Source organism: Phacochoerus africanus, chromosome 16, assembly GCF_016906955.1.
Source record: "Phacochoerus africanus isolate WHEZ1 chromosome 16, ROS_Pafr_v1, whole genome shotgun sequence".
NCBI lineage: Eukaryota > Metazoa > Chordata > Mammalia > Artiodactyla > Suidae > Phacochoerus > Phacochoerus africanus.
In genome coordinates this window covers 55525127-55546397 of record NC_062559.1, presented here as the reverse complement: position 1 = coordinate 55546397, position 21271 = coordinate 55525127, and the positions used below count along the sequence as shown (strand labels likewise).

Here is a 21271-nt window from a genome sequence, read left to right as displayed (position 1 = left end):
CAGGGTAAGGGTGGAAGAGGTTGGATGTGGGCAGTGGGAGAGAGGCCAGCCTGCACCCTAGGATGTGGCGTCATGTGGAGCGCTAGCTCATAGGCAGTCAAAGTATGTTCTGTCTTGAGGCGTCGCGTGCTGGGCCCAGCCCCTGGGCGTTTGAGTCTCAGGTGCTCAGCCCAAAAGCCACAGTGGAGACGTCAGAGCCTTCCAGCTGTCAGGGGAATGTGCTCCCGGGGTCATGCCTTCCTTCAGGACGGACAGTGGAGAGCTGTGGGGCTGAGGGAGAAGGGACCCTGCTTCTTCCTAAGGCAGGGAGGTGAGTCAGCAGTAGAGCAGGTCTGGCAACTCAGCCAACCCATCCTGAAGGCCCGCCCCCACCCCCCGGGGCTGGGCGTGGCAGCATAGAGAAAGGCGTTCAATGGCCCTCATCTATACCACAGGGGGTATAGCTCAGGGGTAGAGCATTTGACTGCAGATCAAGAGGTCCCCAGTTCAAATCTGGGTGCTCCCTATCCTTTTAGCCACTGAAGGTGGCAGAGGAGGTCTCATTTCCTCTCTCCTCTTCCTGAATTTGGCCTCTGCTGCAGGTGGATTTAGAGGAGACCCCTCTGACCCAAGCAAGGCAGCTCCATTCTGACATGTGTGTCCCACTCATCCAATCTCCCCCCTCCCCTGGTCTACACTGCAGTCCAATGTGTGCTTGATTCTACAAGCCGAGGATGAGGATTTTGTCCTTTGAAGGTAGCCAGAGAGAAAGCTGAGATCACCTACAAAGGAATAGTAGTTCAGCTGCTGGCTGACATCTCAGCAGTTGCAAAGGAAGCCAGAAGCCAGTGCAGTAACACAAGCACTGTCTGGAGAGGAAGTAACAGCCAGCTTAGAATTCTATTCCCAGCCAAACGGTTCTTTGAAAACAGACACAAGCTGAGAGTTTAGAGCCAACTACAGAAAACTCTAACATACATACTTTAGACAAAAGTAAAATGATCCCGCATAGGAGGTCTGAAATATACGAAGGAGTGTTGAACAAAGAAGCAGATAGAGAGGCAACCAGACTGATAAGTTGTGGTCTACAGCAGTATTAATGTCTACTTCGGAGGGTTTTTTTTTTTTTTTAAAAAGATAGAACTAAGGTAGTAACAATAACATTTTAGGGAAGGGCTGATAAGAGTTCGGATGCCTCTATGTAGTTTGGGAAGAAAATCCAGATATTGATTTTACCTTTAGTGGTTTTACCTTTGCATGCAGAAATTTCCAGTGCGTCGCTCTGAAAGCTGTAGTTCTGCTAGAAGCAAAAGGAGGTAAGAGAATGAAGGGTACCTGTTAGCAGTGTCGCTAAACACTCATTAACTCCAGTGATTTATTTGTTGATCCTTTTAGATTTTCCTACACAGATGATCATGTCATCTAAGACATTTGAAATTTTTATTTCCTTCAGTGCAATCCTTATTCTCTCTTTTCCTCGCCTCATTGTAATGGCGAAGACCACTGGTGTCACACTGAATAACGGTGTTGACATCTCGTTCCACTTTGGTTTCAAATGAAAACCTTTAAACATGTCACCACTAAGTACATGTTGTGAATTATACGTTTGGTAAATGGTCTTTATCAAATTAGGGGATTTGGGGAGTTCCCATTGTGGCTCAAAGAGTTACGAACCCCACTAACATCCATGAGGATGCAGGTTCAATCCCTGCTCTTGATCAGTGAATTAAGGATCTGGCGTTGCCATGAGCTGTGGTGTAGGTCACAGACATGGCTTGGATCTGGCCTTACTGTGCCTGTGGTGTAGGCCGGTAGCTGCAGTTCTGATTCGACCCCTAGCCTGGGAACCTCCATATGCTGCAGGTGTGGCCCTGAGAAGCAAGCAAACAAACAAACAAACGATAACAAATTAGGGAATTTCCCTTCTACATCTAGTTTGAAAAAAAAAAAAATGAAGGATCAATGTAGAATTTTCTCAAAAATTATACATCTGTGGAGATAATCATATTTTTTTCTCCTTTAGTCTATTATAATGGTGAATTACTCTTATTGCTTTTTATAAATTAAATACACTTAGGGAGTTCCCATTGTGGCACAGCGGAAACGAATCTAACTAGTATCCATGAGGATGCAAGCTCGATCTCAGCCTCACGTCTTTGACCTACACCACAGTTCATGGCTGTGTCGGATCCTTAGCCCACTGAGTGAGGCCAGGGATTGAACTTGTGTCTTCATGGATACCAGTCAGATTCATTTCCGCTGCACCACAATGGGAACTCCTGCACATGCCATCCTTGCCCAAGGTCCATGCTGATCTTCACTGTAGCATTTCAATTTTTAATATATGTGCTGCTGAAGTGAGTGTTCTCATAGTGTCCTTTTATCCAGTTTTTTTCTAACTTGAATTCTTTGTTTATGTTTATTCTTCTTTTCTAGCATATTGCTCAAATCTATAAGTATTCCTCTAAATGCTGACTTAGTGTCCGTCATGGATGAATGGAGAAAGAAGATGTAGTGTGTATCTATGTCTACAGTGTGTATCTACACATCTGTAGTGTGTATCCATTGTGTGTGTGTGTGTGTGTGTGTGTGTGCAGTAGAATATTATTCAGTCATTAGAAAGAAGGAAGTCCTGCATCTGCAGCACATGGATGGAACTGGAGGGCATTGTGCTAAGTGAAATAAGTCAAGCAGAAAAAGGCAAATATCAAATGACATCCCTTGGATGTGGAATCTAAAAAAAAAGTCAAACTCATAGAGAGGGAGGGCGAGGGGGAGATACTGGTCAAAGGATGCAAACTTGCCATCGTAAGATGAGGAAGTTCTGAGACTCTGCTTAACAGCATGGTGAATACAGTTAAGAATGTCGTTTTATAGGAGTTCCCTGGTGGCGCAGTGCATTAAGGATCTGGTGGTGTCACTACAGCTGCTCAGGTCACTACTGCGGCACGGGTTTGATCCCTGGCCCAGGAACTTCCACTTGCTGTGGGTGCGGCCAAAAATAATAATAATAATAATAATATTTCAGGTATTATATACTTGAAAGTTGCTCTGAGGGTTGATCTCAAGCATTCTCACCCTTCCCAAAGAAAAGGTAACTGTGTGAGGTGATGGCTGTGTTAACTAACTTGATTGTGATAATCATTTCATATTGTATATTGTGTCATATCATCACACTGTGCACTTTAAATATGTTATGATTTTACTTGTCAATTATGCTACAGTACATCTTGGGGGAAAGAAACTAAAAATAAATAGAAATTATTCACGATGTTTTTGTATGACTGTACTAGTTAGTTTTAAAAAGTATGTAACATTGCCTTACTCTAATTCTACATTTGTTTTCTTTGTTACCCTGTCAAGTTTTTACCGTACTTTTTTTTGTCTATTTAGGGCCACTCATGCAGCATGTGGAAGTTCCCAGGCTAGGCGTCGAATGGGAGCTACAGCTGATGGCCTACACCACAGCCACAGCAACGCCAGATCCAAGCTGTGTTTGCCGCCTAAGCCACAGCACACGGCAATGCCAGATCCTTAACCCACTGATCGAGGCCAGGGATTAAACTCATGTCCTCATAGATACTAGTTGGGTTCTTACCACTGAGCCACAGCAGAGACTTCTGGATACAGAAGACCAACTGTACACACAATTCTACTGCCTTCTGGCTTTTATTGCTTCTCCTGAGAACTCAGTTGTTAATCTAACTGGCACTCCATTGAAAGTGGCATGTCTTTTCTAATGATACTTTTGAGTTTCTCATTATTTCTGGTTTTCTGCAATTTCACTCCAGTAACTCTAGGTAATGGATTTAATCTTGTTTATTAAGTTTGAGATTCATTAAGGTCCTTGAACTGAATCAATCTAGAATTGATGTCTTTCATTAGTTGTGCAATAGTCTCGACTTACTATTTCCTCTTTTTTTTTTTTTTTTTTTTTTTTTTTTTGCTTTTCAGGGCCAAAGCTGTGGCATATGGAAGCTCCCAGGCTGGGGGTCTAATCAGAGCTGCAGATGCTGGCCACGGCCACAGCCACCGCAACGCCAGATTCAAGCCAAGTCTTCGACCTACACCACTGCTCACAGCGACCTGGATCCTTAACTCACTGAGCAAGGCCAGGGGTGGAAACCATGCCTTCATGGATGCCAGTCGGGCTCGTTACTGCTGAGTGACAGCAGGAACTCTCGAGTCTCCTCAAATCTTGCACCCTCTTCATTCTCTCTCATTTCTTCCAGGACTCCATTTAAGTGGACATTAGACCATCTCAGCTATCCTCTATATTTACTACTCTCTATTCTGTGTTTGCCATACTTTTGTCTCTTTCTGCTTTATTATGGATAGTTCCCCCCCCCCAATGTTCTAATTCATTGATTTTTCTCTTTGGCTGAATCCACTCATTGAGTAGAAACTAGGTATATTCACTGAGTGTTTAATTTTAGTTATCAATTTTTAGATATAAAGTTTCTATGTTGTTCTCGCTTCGAACTTTTTCTTTTTCTTTCTTTCTTTTCTATTTTTTTTTTGTCTTTTGACTATTTAGGGCCACACCCACGGCATATGGAGGTTCCCAGGCTAGGGATCAAATCGGAGCTGAAGCTGTGGGCCTACACCCAAGCCACAGCTGGGATCTGAGCCGTGTCTGTGATCTACACCACAGCTCATGGCAATGCTGGATCCTTAACCCACTGAGCAAAGCCAGGTATTGAACCCAGGTCCTCATGGATACTAGTCAGGTTTGTTAACCACTGAGCCATGATGGGAACTCCTCAAATTTTCTTAAGTTCTTTTTTTTTTTTTGCTTTCCTGTTTCCTACTGAAACATTCAAGTTTGTCTTTTCTCTCTCCAAGCAGAGCAAGCACTGGTATTTTACAGTGTGTTTCAGGCAGTCCTAAGATAAAACGTCCCCGTGTTTAGTTATATGGGCTGTTGTTTCTATTGATTTTCACTCATGGCATCTTGCTTCCCTGTGCACCTTGGCTATGTTGAGCATTGTATTCAAAAATGTATTTGTATAACCAGCTGGAGGCAGGGGATGATACTATTTTCCTTCATTTGTTTTTTCCTCGCCCTCAATGGGCTCTAGCGGTCAAGGAACCGCAGCATAATATCAAGGCTGGAGTTTCCTGGGCCATTCAGATGTCACAAAGACCAGCCAGAAGTTCTTACAGTGGCTGTTTTCTTTCACTTCATCCTTACTCCTCAGGATCCAGAAGCCAGAGATAGTTTCACCAGTGTCCCTAATCCAGGTGGGCCCAGAATTCTGATTTTTATCCCCGTAGTCCTGAGAGGCTTCCAAAAGTTCCACTTAGCCTCGTCTTTCTCCTCTGGACTGAAAAATCCACTCAGGGTCAAAGCAGCCTCAAGTATGAAGATTTAACCTTCTGTTGCCCATCCTTTCCAAATTTCCATCTATTATTTCCTGTCTAAAGTTAGCTCTTAGATTCTTTTAATGAGATCTTTAAAAATATGTTTCCAATTTTTAAACGTGTCTTCCTACAAAAGAGTGTTTCAGATTACCTTGTGCATTAAGGAAGGTAGAGATTCTTCTGCAGGACTCTTTATACCATTTATATGTCCTAAATATTTTGTCTGGATTGAGAAAAAAACACTGTATAAAGCAGGGTCTACTTCTAGGCATTCCTCACTAAGGAAATACTGATTGAGGTTTCAAAAAGAAAAAAAAGAAATGGTAGGAGAGAGAGGAGAGACAAGGGCGAATAAAGTGGCCTATGGGAGAGTGTCTATTGCAGAGGCAACACCCGAGAGCGTCCCAGGAAGAGCAGAGACTTTTGCTTTTGACGTGGTTTTCAAGGCTTTACAGTCACCTCTGGAAATTAGGGGAATATACACCCTCCACGCTTTACAAGCAGTAGCAGCAAGAGCAAAGAGATAGCCTTCCTTCCGGAGATGACAGGAGGCTTGGGGAAATGAGGAAGTGAAGTCTCCATACCAGCCCTGAAGGGCAACAGTGTCCAGGTGGGGGTGGGGATGGGGGCGAGTTGGGACAAAGTCAGCCTCTTCAGAGAAATGTGACCTGCTCTCCTTATTGTCTGTATGACACCTGGCCAAGGGAGGATTCTTGAAGCCGGTTCCAGTCTGGATCCTAAATTTTTATAATAAGACATTACACATTAATATAATGTTCAAGTGTGCAGGGAGGGGGCTGAAACTACAGCCCATGGTTCAGTGATTGAAAATGTAAGTGACACAGGGGGCACCCGGACTTGAACCGGGGACCTCTTGATCTGCAGTCAAATGCTCTACCGCTGAGCTATACCCCCACATGGGACTCCTAGCTTAATTGTACCTTTTCATCTGGGCACCAGACTGCCTGTTCTGGATTTACAGCCCAGCTTCTGGGAGCAGGCAGCCTGACCAACGATAGCTTGGATCTCACTGTCATTACTCCCTCACCCATCTATAAACACCTACTAATGGCCAGGCACAGCCTTCCTTCCGTTTTCTCTGGCTCCGCCTCCCTCTGGCTCCGCCTCCCTCTGGCTCCGCCTCCCTCTGGCTCCGCCTCCCTCTGGCTCCGCCTCCCTCTGGCTCCGCCTCCCTCTGGCTCCGCCTCCCTCTGGCTCCGCCTCCCTCTGGCATCCCAGTACCATCTGCCCTGTAAAGGCTACCTAACGGAACCCTGGTTCCCCCCTCGCTTGCTGCACACAAGGGCAACGAGCTGCAGAGAGGACTCCGCACACAGGGAAACAGAGACAAGAACTGGTGCGGACAACCCCTCTTGGGACACAGAGGACCCCCTTTCTCCCTCCCCCGCCCCACTTTCTCCCTTCCCCCTCGTCCGCTCCCCTCCAGATCCCCTGTCAAGGAGAAAACTGACTTGGAGAGGGGGAGGAACACCACGAAAGCTTGCTTGTGAGCCCTCGGGGTTGCCAGCTTCACAGCCCAGGGCACCCCCCTCTGCATGAGCGGCGAGAAGCGGGAGGCAGCCAGGGAGGAGGCTGTGCTCGACCGGGGAACGCTGGGAGCTGGCGTGGGGCTGAGCCACTGATGGAGAAGCCGAAAAAGGCTTCAAGCCCCCTCTCTACCCTTCCCGCGGCTTCTTCCTCTCTCCCCAGAGGACAGCCTATGATGCTCACGGGCCCTGGGGAAGTACTTATTTTATCCAGAAATACTGAGGAGGGTCCTGGTCCCCACGGGCTGGGTTGTGGCAAGTTTGCCCCACACCCTTACTGTGCTCTCCTCTTCTGGCGAGGCCGCTGGGACCTTCCTTCCTCTACTGGCCCCCAAATATTTGTAGAGTATTTCACTGATGTTTTCAGTTTCAGCTATGACAGAGGAAGAAGGTGGCAATCAGCCCGCCAGCACAGCTGACGGAGCTGGAACTGGTCCCCACCGGGCGTCCTAGGGCCCAACACCTGCCTGAGTGGACCTCCCCCTCAGCAGGAGGACCTGGGTCAACCCAGGCCACTGGGCACCTTCCTGCCAGAAACCTGGCAGTGAGACCACTGGCCTGGTCCCACTCCATATGGGACCCCCCCGCACCGGTCTCCATACCCTTATCCTTTCCCACCCCAGGACGTCGGCTGTCCCCCCAGGCCCCCTGGGAAGGGGGCTCGTTTGAGCAGCTCTGCTAGGAAACTGGCCTGAGCGGCCGAAGCAGCCAAGGGCTTGTGGCCCCGGCTCAGGGTCAGGGCCTTTGCATAGACCTGGCCTTGGGAGGCAGGACAGAAAGGAGACCCCGGAAAGAGGACACGCTGAGGACAGCCTGCAGGAGAGGCCAAGCCACGGAGAAACCGAGGGTGGGGAAGGGCCACTTCTGCGGGGTTTTAGTTCATTTGGGCTACGAGAAGGCAGCCCTAGCTCGGGGCAGGCAGCATGTTCCGTCACTCAGGAAGCCAGAAACGTGCATCAGAGCGGGTAGGGCTTTTCAACCAGATGAAGAAAGTTCTCGCTGAGGGTGTGGTGATGGGGGAGATGAGAGAGGGGACCCAGGGGAGGGTCCTCTATCCATTCGTTGCGAAAATGGTCAAAGGATGCTGTTACTGCTGCTTTATGTTGAGGAAAAACTGGCAATTTTTACATTGTCATAGCACTAAACAGGAATCTTTTGGCTTTTACATAGCAAATTTCAGAAAAATTTTCATTGCTGTGTCTTATTTTCAACAGTTAAAGCGAACTGGTTTCTTTCTGAGACTGAGGGCTGGTGGTGTGACTTTTAGTAAAGCAGGAATTTCTTAGATATGACACCAAAATTTCAACTGATAAATGGGACTTCATCAAAATTAGAAACTTTTGCACTCTTGACACTGTTAAGAGAATAAAAAGGCAAGTCACAATCTGGGAGCAAGTGTTTGCAAGCCACGTATCTGATATAGGACTTGCACCCTAAAATATAAAGAACTCTCACCATTCAATCATAAGAAACCAAACCACCCAAATGAAAAAATGGAAAAAAAAAGATCTGAAGACACTTCACTACAGAAGACACATGCTGTCAATGAGCACATTAACGTACTCAGCATCATCAGTAATGAGAGAAACGCGATGCTACTATATGACGTTAGAGTGTAAATCAGAAAGAGTGACCATCTTCAAAACAACCTAGAGACCTCAAAACAAGCAAAAAAGCTGGAGACCGTAAAAACAAACCAAAAAACCCAAAACAACAACAAACCCAAAAAACTGACCGTAGCAAGTGCTGATGAGGTTGTGGAGCAGCTGGTACATCCACACCCACCGTGTGAATGCAAAATGGTACAACCACTTTGGAAAATGGTTGGCAGTTTCTTAAAAAGCTAAACACACGCCTAGCTTATAATCCAGCTCTTCCACTCCTAAGCATTTAACCAAGAGCAGCGAAAGCATTTACCACATGCTTGTGTACAAATGTCACTGTTAAAGCCCCAAACTGAAAAAACCCAAACATCTACCAACAGGTGAGGGACGAACAGATTGTGTGTGTGCATAAAATGGAATACTTTCCATCAAACAAAAAACGAAGGAACAATCAATTCATACCGCAATAGGCAAAGATCTCAAATAATTTTCCTTTCTTTAATGGCCACACTCACAGCCTATAGAAGTTCCCAGTCCAGGTTTGCAACCTACACCGTAGCTGTGGGAATGCCGGATCCTTTAACCCACTGTGCAGGGCTTGGGATCAAACACGTGCCTCCACAGCAACTCAAGCCGCTGCAGTCAGATTGTTGGGGTTTTTTTTGTTTTTGTTTTTGGTCTTTTTGCCATTTCTTGGGCCGCTCCCGTGGCATATGGAGGTTCCCAAGCTAGGGGTTGAATCGGAGCTGCAGCCACCGGCCTACGCCAGAGCCACAGCAACGCGGGATCCGAGCCGCGTCTGCGACCTACACCACAGCTCACGGCAACGCCGGATCGTTAACCCACTGAGCAAGGGCAGGGACCGAACCCGCAACCTCATGGTTCCCAGTCGGATTCGCTAACCACTGACCACGACGGGAACTCCTGCAGTCAGATTCTTAACCCATTGCGCCACTGTGGGAACTCCTCAAATAATTTTCTTGAGTGAAAGAAACCAGATAAAAAAGGAGAAAGAACATATACACCGATTCCTTCCTCCCTGTGTTGTCTTCCTCCAGCCCAACCAGGGCCGGGCCAGACAAGGCTATGCTGTTCAATGTGATCGCTCCCCCTGCTGGACATCTGTTGAATCTGTTTACCCAGCATCCCTTGCTGTGCTCCTTTGCAATCTCCCATTTCTCCTCAACTTCCGCCCCCCCCCCCCCTTACTCTGCAGACCCACCCTTTCTCTCTCTTGAGAGAGGAACTCTAAACCCTAGACCGCTTTAGGCTTATAAAAGGACTAAGGGAGCACCCGGACTTGAACCGGGGACCTCTTGATCTGCAGTCAAATGCTCTACCACTGAGCTATACCCCCATCTGTGTTAGCAATCCAGTTAATATCATTTTACCTCCAGAATCATGTTACCTTAGTGGCAATGATTACATTTCAACTGATAAAAATTGTTTTAAGGAATTTAGATCAGAGAAAAAACTAACTCCCAGGCACGGAAATGCTATCAGAACTCTCCCTCCAGCTTTCGTTTTTGTTTCCCTCTCAAATCAGATTTAATCTCTCAAACCAATCTCTTCCAGCCTCTGAGACCCCCACCTCCAGCATCTCTAGGCTCACATCTCCGCATCTTGGTTGCCTGAGAGAAAAGGGCTTAAGTCTGAAAAATCCTAGAGAAGGACTGGCTTGGGTTCTGGGCCTGTGACCAGGGGAACAGAAGCACTAATCAGCCACACCGCTGTTGAGACTGAAGTTTAGTGGTTTGATGGCAGAGCCAGGAGCTCCTTTTATCCACATCAGACTCACTTGGCAGACAAGATCGCTGACCTTCCTACTCCTCCTTTTCCACATCTTGTAAATGGGAATTAGAAAAGGCCCTGCAATTGTGCGGATTAAATGAGACCATTTAAAGCAGCCGTCACGGAGTGCCCCTGAGGACCTGGGTTCGATTCCTGGCCTCCTTGTGGGTTAAAGGGTCCCACTGTGGTGTAGGTTACAGAGGCAGCTTGGACCCAGCGTCGCTGTGGCTACAGCTCCTATTCGACCCCTAGTTTGGGAACTTCCATATGCCCAGGTGTGGCCCTAAAACGACAAAAAATAAAAAATAAAAAAAAAAGAGAAAGGAAAAGAAAAGTAAGCAAGCAGGGGTCACATTTTTAAAGAGGTGGGGATGGAGGTAGGGGGATGCGGCAATGGTACAGAGTAAGTGCTCAGTAAATATCAGCTGTTATTTCTAAAATAATACATCGTAGCAAGTAAAAATTATCCAATTTCTTTTTTTTTTCTTTTTTTTTTCTTCTGTCTTTCGTCTGGCCAGGGATCAAACCCTGGTCCTGATGGATACCAGTCGGGTTCGTTAACCGCTACCGCTGAGCCACGACAGAAACTCCCCTAGAGTTTTCAAATAAAGGTGTATTGGAGCGCGGAGCTCTCAGCCACCTGTGGAGGCTTTCCTCTACAAGGGCACAGGTGAGTGGTTGCAACAGGGTGGGTAGAGCCCGAAAACAAAAAATATGTACTATCTGGCCCTTTTTTTTAAAAAATGCGCTGACTCCTGACTTCATTTCTTTAGAGAGTTCTGCTGGATGCATAGCAAGTGCTTAATACAAAGTTGCCATTACGGGTAGTAGGACAGCCGCTAGCAAACATCGCTCGTTGAGAGTGTGGAGTCTCTGGCTCCCTTGCTTTGGGACATTATCAGCTCCAGCTCCCTCCCCTTCCCAGGCCTCCAGGTTGTTCTCCAGGGGCTTTACAGTGCGGTGCCCTGCGAGCTGACCACCTGCTGCCTCGCTGGGGCGGTGGGATGGACACGCAGGAACAGGAGTGGGTGTGCGTCCACTAGGAGCATGCGCTGATGCACTTTGGTGGCAGGAATCTGGCCAGGACACTCGGAACGACGAAAGCACATAACTTTGACACAGGACGACATTTCTAGAAACTTAGACGCACACCTATGTGGAAAGACGTTTGTACAAGGCTATTCCACTGCTTCGGCGCTTGTAATGCCAGAACAACGACAACCACGCAATTGCCCCCCCATCGGAGCCCTGGTTAAATACGTCACGGAACATCCTAGAATGCGATGCTAATAGACAGCCATTTAAAACAATGGTGGTGCTCTTCTCTTTATTCAGCGACCAGGAAAGAAGGAAAGCAAGCTGCAGAAGAGTGTATCTACACCACAGAGTGCGACCACTAGTGGGGAACAGAAGAATGGAGAAAATACAGTTGCATTTATGCATAAAAATTCTCTAGAAAGATATACAAGAAACTCTCAACATTAGTTGGCTTCAGGGAGGGGAAGCGGGTGGGGGGGCCTGGGGAGAGGAGATCTACCTGCCTGCCCTTTCCTACCTTTGAATGTTGAACCAGGCAAGTACATCCTTTATTTCCATACGTCGTGACTCATCTAAAAAAGAAAGTGTAGGCGTTCTGTTGTGGCTCAGCAGGTGACAAACCTGACTAATATCCATGAGGATGTGGGTTCGATCCCTGGCCTTGCTCAGTGGGTTAAGGATCCTGGTGTTGCTGTGAGCCGAGTGTGGGTTACAGATATGGCTGGGATCCTGTGTTGCTCTGGCTGTGGTGTGGGCCAGCAGCTGTAGCTCTGATTCTACCCCTAGCCTGGGAACTTCCGTATGCGGTGGGCGCGGCCCTAAAAAGACTAAATAAGTAAATAAATAAAGTGTAAACAAGAACAGAAGCCAGGGTCACCACTTCTGTGATGCGCTCCCTCCACCCCCTGCCAATGGGCATCTATGTGCCACATAAACATGTACATTTTTTAGTACAAAAATAAATATGGAAGTTATTATTATGCACAAAATAAATGGGTGACAGGAACCTACTGTATAGCTCGGGCATATCTATTCAGTCCTCGGTGAGAACCTGTCTGGGGAAAGAGCCTGAAAAAGAATGGGTAGACATGTCTGCGTGTGGCCGATTCACTTTGCTGTAGGCCTGAAACTGACACAGCAGTGTAAGTCGCCTAAACACCAAGAAAATTCATTTAAAAAAGTTTAGGATAGAAGAATATGTGTTTTAAAATAGTCATAACATTTTAAAGATACTGTTTAATACAGTGTCTTCGATACAGTAATACAGTTCCCACACCCATTTGCTTGTGTAAATTATAATAAAATACAAACAAAAAAGGATGCACACTTGCAATTTCTAGGCACCTTAATTTTACAGACCACCGACTCTAGCACCAGTGCCATCATGTGTTTATTTACCTGTGGCCTCACTAGACGGAGCTGCTTGAGAAGAACCACTGTTTTACTCCCCTGGGAAGCCGCTCATCTAGCACAGTGCCTGGCATTTAACTCAGATTTGGAGACATTCTGCGCTGACGGACGTTCTCCAGCTCAGCCAGCGGAGGTGAGCGCCTCCTGTGCCAGCAGATTCTGGTGCTGCATCCACAGAGAGAGGGGGTCTGGGGGCCATGCCTGTGGCCTCCCCCCACCAGCCTCACCTCCTTCCTCTGTCCACTATGCTGCCCAGCCAGTGCCTTAGTCTGCTTGGGCTGCCATCACAAAGTACCACAGAATGGGGGCTTAAATGACAGTTCTGGAGGCTGGAAATCCAAGATCAAGGTGTGGCAGGGCTGGTTTCTTCTGAGACTCCTCTCCTCCGCTTACAGACAACCCCTTCTTTTTTTCCTCTCTCTCCTTTTTCTTTTTTTAGGGCTGCACCTTCGGCATTTGGAAGTTCCCAGGCCAGGGTTCGAATCTGAGCTGCAGCTGCTGACCGACACCACAGTTCACAGCTACGCCAGATCCTTAGCCCACTGAGCGAGGCCAGGGATTGAACCCTCATCCTCACAGATACTAGTCAGGTTCATAAGCTGCTGAGCCACAATAGGAGCTCCAGACGAGCCCTTCTTGCTGTGTTCCCACACCATAGCTCTGCTGTGCGTGTGCCTCACTTCCTCTTCTTACAGAGACGTCAGTCCTATCGGACTGGGGCCTCACCCAACACAATAACCTCTGCAAAGGCTTTATCTCTAATTATGACTGTCTTCTGAGGTACTAGGAGTTGGGACTTGAACCTACCAGTTTTGGTGAGGGCACGATTCAGCCCATGACATCTACAAAATTAATCTGGTCACCCCATTGCCTTCCAGAAACGTTTGTCTCTTGATCAAGATCCTTTTTCATTGTCGTTTTGGCTTTTTCTTTGTTGTTTATTTGTTATCTAGCACTGCCATTCTAAGATGGCAACACTGATGGAATGGGTGACTTTACCAATCTGTGCCAATCGCTAAGATATATTAAGGATATTAAGAATAAGGGGAGTTCCTTTTGTGGCTCAGAGGTAGTGAACCTGACTGGTATCCATGAGGATGAAGGTTCGATCCCTGGCCTCACTCAGTGGGTTAAGTATCCATTGTTGCCATGAGCTGCAGTGTAGGTCACAGACACAGCTCAGATCTGGCGTCGCTGTGGCTGTGGTGCAGACTGGCAGCTGCAGCTCTGATTTGACCCCTACCCTGGAACCTCCATATACAGCATATGCGGCCCTAAAAAGACAAAAAAAAAAAAAAAGGCTATTAAGAATAGGGGATAGAAGCTCCCATGGTGGCTCAGTGGGTTAAGAACCTAACAGTGTCCATAAGGGTGTGGGTTTGATCCTGGCCTCGCTCAGTGGGTTAAGGATCTGGCATTGCCATGGCATAGGTCACAGATGCAGCTAGGATCCCACGTTGGTGTAGCTGTGGCATAGGCCACCAGCTATAGCTCTGATTCAACCCCTAGCCTGGAAACTTCCATATGCCACAGGTACGGCTGTTAAAAATAATAATAAAGAATAGGGAATAATGACTGTTCCTTTTTCTTGCTCGGGTCTGACACAGGGTAGGCACAATTTTTGTCAAATAAATGATGAAGAACATTCCAGAAAACCAATATTTACCCACATCTCACAACACTGTGCTGCATTTTGTCCTCAGGACTAAAAGATAGAGCCCTTTCCTTTCCGTGGTACCTGGAGGCAACTTTGATGCTGTTACACTGAGGCACAGCCAGCCCAGCCACCTGGGCCCGGGGCTACGCCATTTGTTTTTCAAGTGAAGTATCATTGATTTACAGTGTTGTGTTAGTTTCAGGTGTACAGCAAAGCGATTCAGTTGTATAGGTGCTTTTTCATATTACATTCCCTTATATGTTGTTAAGAAATATTGCATATTGTTACCTGTGCCATCCAGTAGGTCCTTGTTGCTTATTATTTTATATATAGTACTTAATCCCAAACTCCTGGCTTATGCCTCCCCTGCCCCTTCCCCCTTTGGTAACCTTAAGTTTGGGTTCTATGTCTGTGGGTCTATTTCTATTTTATAAATAAGTTCATTTGCTCATTTTTTTTTTTTTTAGATTCCACATATAAGTGGTATCATAAGATATTTGTCTTTCTCTGACTTACTTCACTTAGTATGGTCGTCTCCAGATCTGTCCATGTTCTGCAAATGGCATGATTTCATTCTTTTTATGGCTGAGTAATACCCATTGTATAAACATACCACATCTTCTTTATTCATCTGTCAGGAGTCATTTAGGTTGCTTTCATGACTTAGCTGTTGTAAATGGTGCTGCAATGAACACTGGGGTGCATGTATCTTTTTGAATAATATTTGCCTCCAAATATACGCCCAGGAGTGAGACTGTAGGCGCTGTGGTAACTATTTATAGTTCTTTAAGGAACCGAAAAAACTAAAAATAGTTTAGTACCAATTTACATTCCCACCAACAGTGTAGGAGGATTCCGTTTTCTCCACAACCTCTCCAGCATGGTTTGTAGGCTTTTTGGTAAAGGCAGTTCTGACTTATATAAGGTGGCACGTTGTTGTAGTTTCCATTTGCATTTCTCTAATAATTAGAGATGTTGAGCATTTTTTTCCCATGTGCCTCTTGGCCATCTGTATGTCTTCTTTGGAGAAATATCTATTTAGATCTTTTTTCGAGGCATATGGAGGTTCCCAGGCTAGGGGTCTAATCAGAGCTATAGCCGCTGGCCTACACCACAGCCACAGCAACGCAGCATCTGAGCCTTGTCTGTGACCAATACCACAGCTCACAGCAATGGCAACGCGGGATTGTTAACAACTGAGTGAGGCCAGGGATCGAACTCACAACTTCATGGTTCCTAGTGGGATTCATTTCAGCTGCGCCACGACTCGAACTCCATCTATTTAGATCTTTTGCCCATTTTTTGATTGGGTTGTTTGTTTGCTTTAATTTTATGGCCACACCCACCACAAATGGAAGTTCCTGGGCCAGGGATTGAATCCAAGCCACAGCTGCAATTTATGCCACAGCTGCAGCAATGCTGGATCTTTTTAACCCACTGCTGGGGACTGAACACACACCTCTGTAATTTGATTCTTAACCCACTGTGCCACAGCAGAAACTCTGCTTGTTTTGTTCTTTTTTGATAATTGAGTTGTAAGAGCTGTTTGTATATTTTGGAAATTAAGCCTTGTTGGCTGCATAACTTGCAAATATTTTTTCCCATTCTATAGGTTTTCTTTTCATTTTGTTTATGGTTTCCTTTGCTGTGCAAAAAAGCTTTTAAGTTTAATTAGGTCTCATTTGCTTATTTTTATTTGCTTTAGTCTAGGAGATGGATCCAAAAATATATTGCTATAATCGGAGTTCCCATTGTGGCCCTGATTAGGAACCATGAGGTTGCGGGTTCGATCCCTGGCCTTGCTCAGTGGGTGAAGGATCTGGTGTTGCCATGAGCTGTGGTGTAGGTCACAGACACGGCTCAGATCCTGCGTTGCTGTGGCTCTGGTGTAGGCCGGTGGCTACGGTGCCGATTCGACCCCTAGCCTGGGAACCTACATATGCATGGGAGCAGCCCTAGAAAAGGCAAAAAGACAAAAACAAACAAACAAAATATATTGCTATGATTGATGTCAAAGAGCGTTCTGCCTATGTTTGCCTCTATGAGTTTTACAGTATATAGTCTTACATTTAGATCTTTAATCCCTCATGAGTTTATGTTTGTGTATGGTGTTAGAGAATGTTCTTTAACATTCCGGATCGTTAACCCACTGAGCAAGGCCAGGGATCAAACCCAAAACCTCATGGTTCTTAGTCGGATTTGTTAACCACTGCACCACGATGAGAGCTCCGAGAATGTTCTAATTTCGTTCTTTTACATGTAGCTGTCCAATTTTCCCAGCACCACTTATTGAAAGGGCCATCTTTTCTCTACTGTGTATTCTTGCTTCCATTGTTGTATATTAATTGACCATAGGTATGTGGGTTCATTTCTGGGCTTTCTATCCTTTTCCCGTGATTTATATGTCTGTTTTTGTGCCAGTGCCATACTGTTTTGATGACTGGAGCTTTGTGGTATAGTCTGAAGCCAGGGAGCCTGATTCCTCCAGCTCCATTTTTCTTTCTCAAGATTGCTTGCTGGAGTTCCCATCATGGTTCAGTGGTAACAAACCTGACCAGTATCCAGGAGGACAAGGGTTCAATTCCTGGCCTCACTCAGTGGGTTAAGGATCCAGCATTGCCATGAGTTGTGGTGTGGGTTGCAGACATGGCTCAGATCTGATGTGGCTGTGGCTGTGGTGTAGGCCAGCAGCTGCAGCCCCAATTTGACCTCTAGCCTGGGAAACTCCATATGGTGTGGGTGAGGCCCTAAAAAAAAAAAGGGATTGCTTGCTACTTGGACTCTTTTGTACTTCCATACAAATTTAAAATTTTTGAATTCTAGTTTTGTGAAAAATGTCATTGGTAATTTGATAAAGATTGCGTTGGACGTGTTGATTGCCTTGGATGGTATAGTCGTTTTAACAATATTGGTTTTTCCGGTCCAAGAACACAGCACATCTTTCCATCCGTTTGTGTTGTCTTCAGTTTCTTTCATCAGGATCATCGTTTTCAGAGAACACATCTTTTGCCTCTTCGGGTAGGTATGTTCCTAGGTATTTATTCTCTTCAATGCAATGGTAAATGGGATTCTTTCCTTAATTTCTCGTTCTGATCTTCCATTGTTAGTGTATAGAAATTCCACAGAGTCCTGTGGATTAATTTTCTATCCTGCTACTTTATGGAAATCATTGATGAGCTGCAGTAGCTTTCTGTGGTACTAGCTGCAAACTTAATCGGCGCCCAGGAAACCAAGTTCCTATCATGTATGCAAGCCCAGGCTCTCAGAGAGGCAGCCAATCAAAATGTGCCGACAGGAGAAGTTCCCTAAGACATTTCTGAGTGAAAACGGCAAGCTGCAGAATGTGTGCTATGCGCGGTTTTTAAACCCTGTGTTTTTCCACACTACCTCCATGTATGAAAACACACAATGGGGCGTTCCTGTGTAGCACAGCAGAAATGAATCCGACTGGTATCCATGAAGATGCAGGTTCGATGTCTGGCCTCCCTCAGTGGGTCTGTGACCTGGCGTTGCCTTGAGCTATGGTGGAGGCTGGCAGCTACAGCTCCAATTAGATCCCCAGCCTGGGAACTTCCACGTGCCACGGGTGCAGCCCTAAAAAGCAAGCAAACGAACAAACAAAAACCACGAGGAAGGAGCCTGAAAAGCTATATACTAGAATGGCAGTACTAGGGGCCCCAGGAGGGGAGGGGGTGGGAGGGGGACCAGCACGGAGAGCCCTTCAGCTTCACGTGCACCCGTTACATCTCTTGGCCAGAGTGTGTTGTCATAAGAACACATCTGCGGAGTCAAAAAGCAAACAGTGTCACAGGTTAGAGCCCGGTCAGTCTCCGTTCAGAGGGTCCCCAGTCTTTGTTCTCCAGTGTGGGCCGCCACACCCATCCTCCTGGGAACCTGTTAAAACTTCCATGCCCGGGCCTCCTGAGGGCGAATGGGTTTCCGCCTTTCCGGGACTCCCAGGAGGAGGAGCCCCCACCCCACCCCCGGCCGGAATAAATAAGGCAATTTGCACATTCACTGTCTGCCACTGAAATAGCTCCCCGGAGCAGGGCGGGTCCTGGGGGCAGGAAGCAGAGCTCCCTCCTGATAAGTCTGGAAAAGTTTACAGAGGGTGGAAGGCAAGAAAGTAACTGCTGAGACATGGGGACTTCGCTGAGCACAGGGTGGCGCCAAGTCCCCAGGCGCTCATTCCTCCACCTCCTGAGCAAAGCCACCTCCACAGCAGCGCCCAGCTGATGATCCCTGGTGTCCCCAGAAACAGGGCCCCAGGGTTCCTATCCCCTGCGTCAGCCAGGAAGGTTCCACTTTGCCCTGTGTGGTTTCCAGCTGTCATTTGGATAAAAGCTTCCTCACTTAAAAACAAACAAACAAACAAAACCCCTTGAAAACTGCATATTGGATCCAGTGCTCTTATTTGAAAGATAAAGAAAACGGAGCTCCTCTTTGGTTCATCCTTCGTTTAATTATCCTCACTATCATCCGTGTCTGTACCAGGCACTGTGTTGGGTGCTGGGGACATTCCAGAAAGACTCAGGCCCTTCCCACCAGGAGACCAAAGCCCAGGAGAGAGAGAAGGGGGCAGGAAAGGGAGTGCAGAGTGAGGAGGAATTGAGAGCTGGTGCTGGGGTCACACGGGGACAGACACAGGTCAGAGAGGGGCTCGGAAGGAGGCCACCCTGCAGCCCATGTCTGCTGTGCGGGCTCAGCCTGCCTGACCACAGCTCCAGCCCGGGCTCTGGGCTGCCCTCTGCCCTCGCCCAAGCTCAGGCCCCAGTGATGTGCGTGTGTGCACGTGCGTGTGCATGAGAAAGAGAGGGAAAGAGAGAGAGAAGGCGCACGGGCCTTCCCTGGGCACCAGAAAACAGCTGGTCCTGCCCTAACCGTGTGACACAGGCAGCTCATCCCACCCTCCTCTGCCTGTTTCCGTTTCTGCGGAGGCCAGGACCGCGCACAGCCTGAGCGGCAGGTTTCAGGGCCTTGCCCTCTGCGCCCCATACCCCCCAAGGCTCCCCGCCTCCCCTCCCCTTCCCTCTCCACGCAGCTTGGGCTGGGTGGTGACTCGGCCTATGAGGAAGGCAAGGGGCCCATCTGCATGGGGAAGTGATACCGCTCAGCCCTGCGGGCCCCCCAGGGGTCTGGAGCAGGATCTGCCCACATCTCCCAGACAGGTGGGGAAAGCACCACCTTTGAGGCAGAGCAGAGGTGCCCCCAGGCTCCCCAGCCCCAAAGTTCTGTCCTGCTGTCCCCACAGGAGAAGAAGTGGAACCCAAGAAAGACAGGAGCCCAAAGTCACAGCCCAGCCACTTGCTGGACAGAGGGGGAAACAGGCTTGGAAGTCAGCTCTCGGCAGGTGCAGGGGTCACTCAGAAGCCTCCCCCACAGCCTCACAGCACAGGTGACCCCCTTCTGGAAGAGGAACCTTGTAGGCACCTGAAGGGAAGCAGGGCACTTGTTCTGGGCCTCAGGCTCCCCAGGAGGGGAGCGTGGACAGAAGCAGGTTGCTTACCTGCTCAAAGCTGGGGGTGGGAGGGAATGCGGGCATGCGAGCCTGGGCAGAAAGAGACCGGGCAACCTAGGTCGGTTATGTCTCACACTGGATCTTTAACCACAGCCTGAAGAACTTAACCTTCTGGGACTGGACCTCCACTTCTAGGCCTGGGCACCCTTAAAGTCTGCCCACAAGGAGCTCCTCGTTCAGCAGGTGTTCTGGAGAAGTCAGTGTGCAGAGCACAGCCCAGCGCGCCCCAGGGCTGCGGACACAGACGGTGAGGCCCCAGCTCAGCAGAAACACACAGGCCGGCAAGTGAGAAGATGTGTAAGAGCTGCCTCTGGCGCCACGTGAAGGCTGAGGGGTGAACCAGGTACAGCAAGGAGCTAGTGCCAGTTCGTATCATGTCTCCAGGAGACTGTGGGCAAGACACCTAAGCTCCCTGAATTGCATTTCATAAAACCTAAAAATGAGGAGTTCCTATTGTGGTTCAGTGGGTTAAGAACCCCGACTAGCATCCATGAGGATGCACTTCAATCCCCGGCCTTGCTCAGTGGGTTAAGGATCCAGCGTTGCCATGAGCTGTGTGTGGTGTAGGTCACAGATATGGCTCAGGATGTGGCATTGCTGTGGTTGTGGCACAGGCTGGCAGCTGCAGCTCCAATTTGACCCCTGGCCTGGGAACTTCCATATGCCACACCAGCCCTAAAACGAACAAACAAAAAACCCCTAAAAACCCAAAAAATCAAAAACCCTAAAAATGAAAATCAAGGATAGAGTCTACCTGCCCGAAATCTGAGGGGTAATCAAATTATCTCAAACTGCTTCCAGCTCTCAGATGGGACAGGCTTATTTGATCGAAAAGAGGAATAAAACCAAAGACTTTGGCCTTGGAAGTCCCCGGGGCTCGCCTTCACGACGTGCTTACAGAGCCTCTCTGCCTGTCCTCCGCCTGTCCCGCAGGCTGCTCTCCTCCTGCTCGGGGAAGCACGTGGCCTCATCACCAGCAGTGACAGGCACTGCCGGCACCTGGAAGTATAGGTCACTGGCGCCCAGCGTGAGCCATTTCAGAGAACAGCTAAAACCAGCTCCCACCTCTTCTCCGCTGGCCCCAAACTAGAGCGCCCTGCTGGCCAAACCACTGCAAAAGCACCTCCATCATGTCTGCTTCAGATCAAGGGCAAGGATCCGTGACTAAAAGGATTCAGGACCAGGGCTCCCGGGTTCTCCTGTGCCCTCCTAGGTGCCCATCTCCAGTGAGTTCCCCTATGAGCACCAGTCCTCATGCTCAGAGGCCATAGCAAGGATATTCTGGGGAATTTCAAGAGGGAGCAGACACCCAAACACATCCTGATAGGAGTCAGGGTTCAGACCTAGAAGAGCTGAAGGGGAC

The 21271-nt window shown here is 47.8% G+C and overlaps 3 non-coding genes across 3 annotated transcripts; 1 reads left to right on the top strand and 2 right to left on the bottom strand.

Moving 5' to 3' along the window:
• Positions 1–433: 433 nt before the first annotated feature.
• TRNAC-GCA (transfer RNA cysteine (anticodon GCA)) lies at positions 434–505 on the top strand. The gene has a single exon. It is a non-coding gene; the product is annotated as a tRNA-Cys (tRNA).
• A 5681-nt stretch (positions 506–6186) lies between these two features.
• Positions 6187–6258, bottom strand: TRNAC-GCA (transfer RNA cysteine (anticodon GCA)). The gene has a single exon. It is a non-coding gene; the product is annotated as a tRNA-Cys (tRNA).
• A 3521-nt stretch (positions 6259–9779) lies between these two features.
• TRNAC-GCA (transfer RNA cysteine (anticodon GCA)) lies at positions 9780–9851 on the bottom strand. The gene has a single exon. It is a non-coding gene; the product is annotated as a tRNA-Cys (tRNA).
• Positions 9852–21271: the final 11420 nt, after the last annotated feature.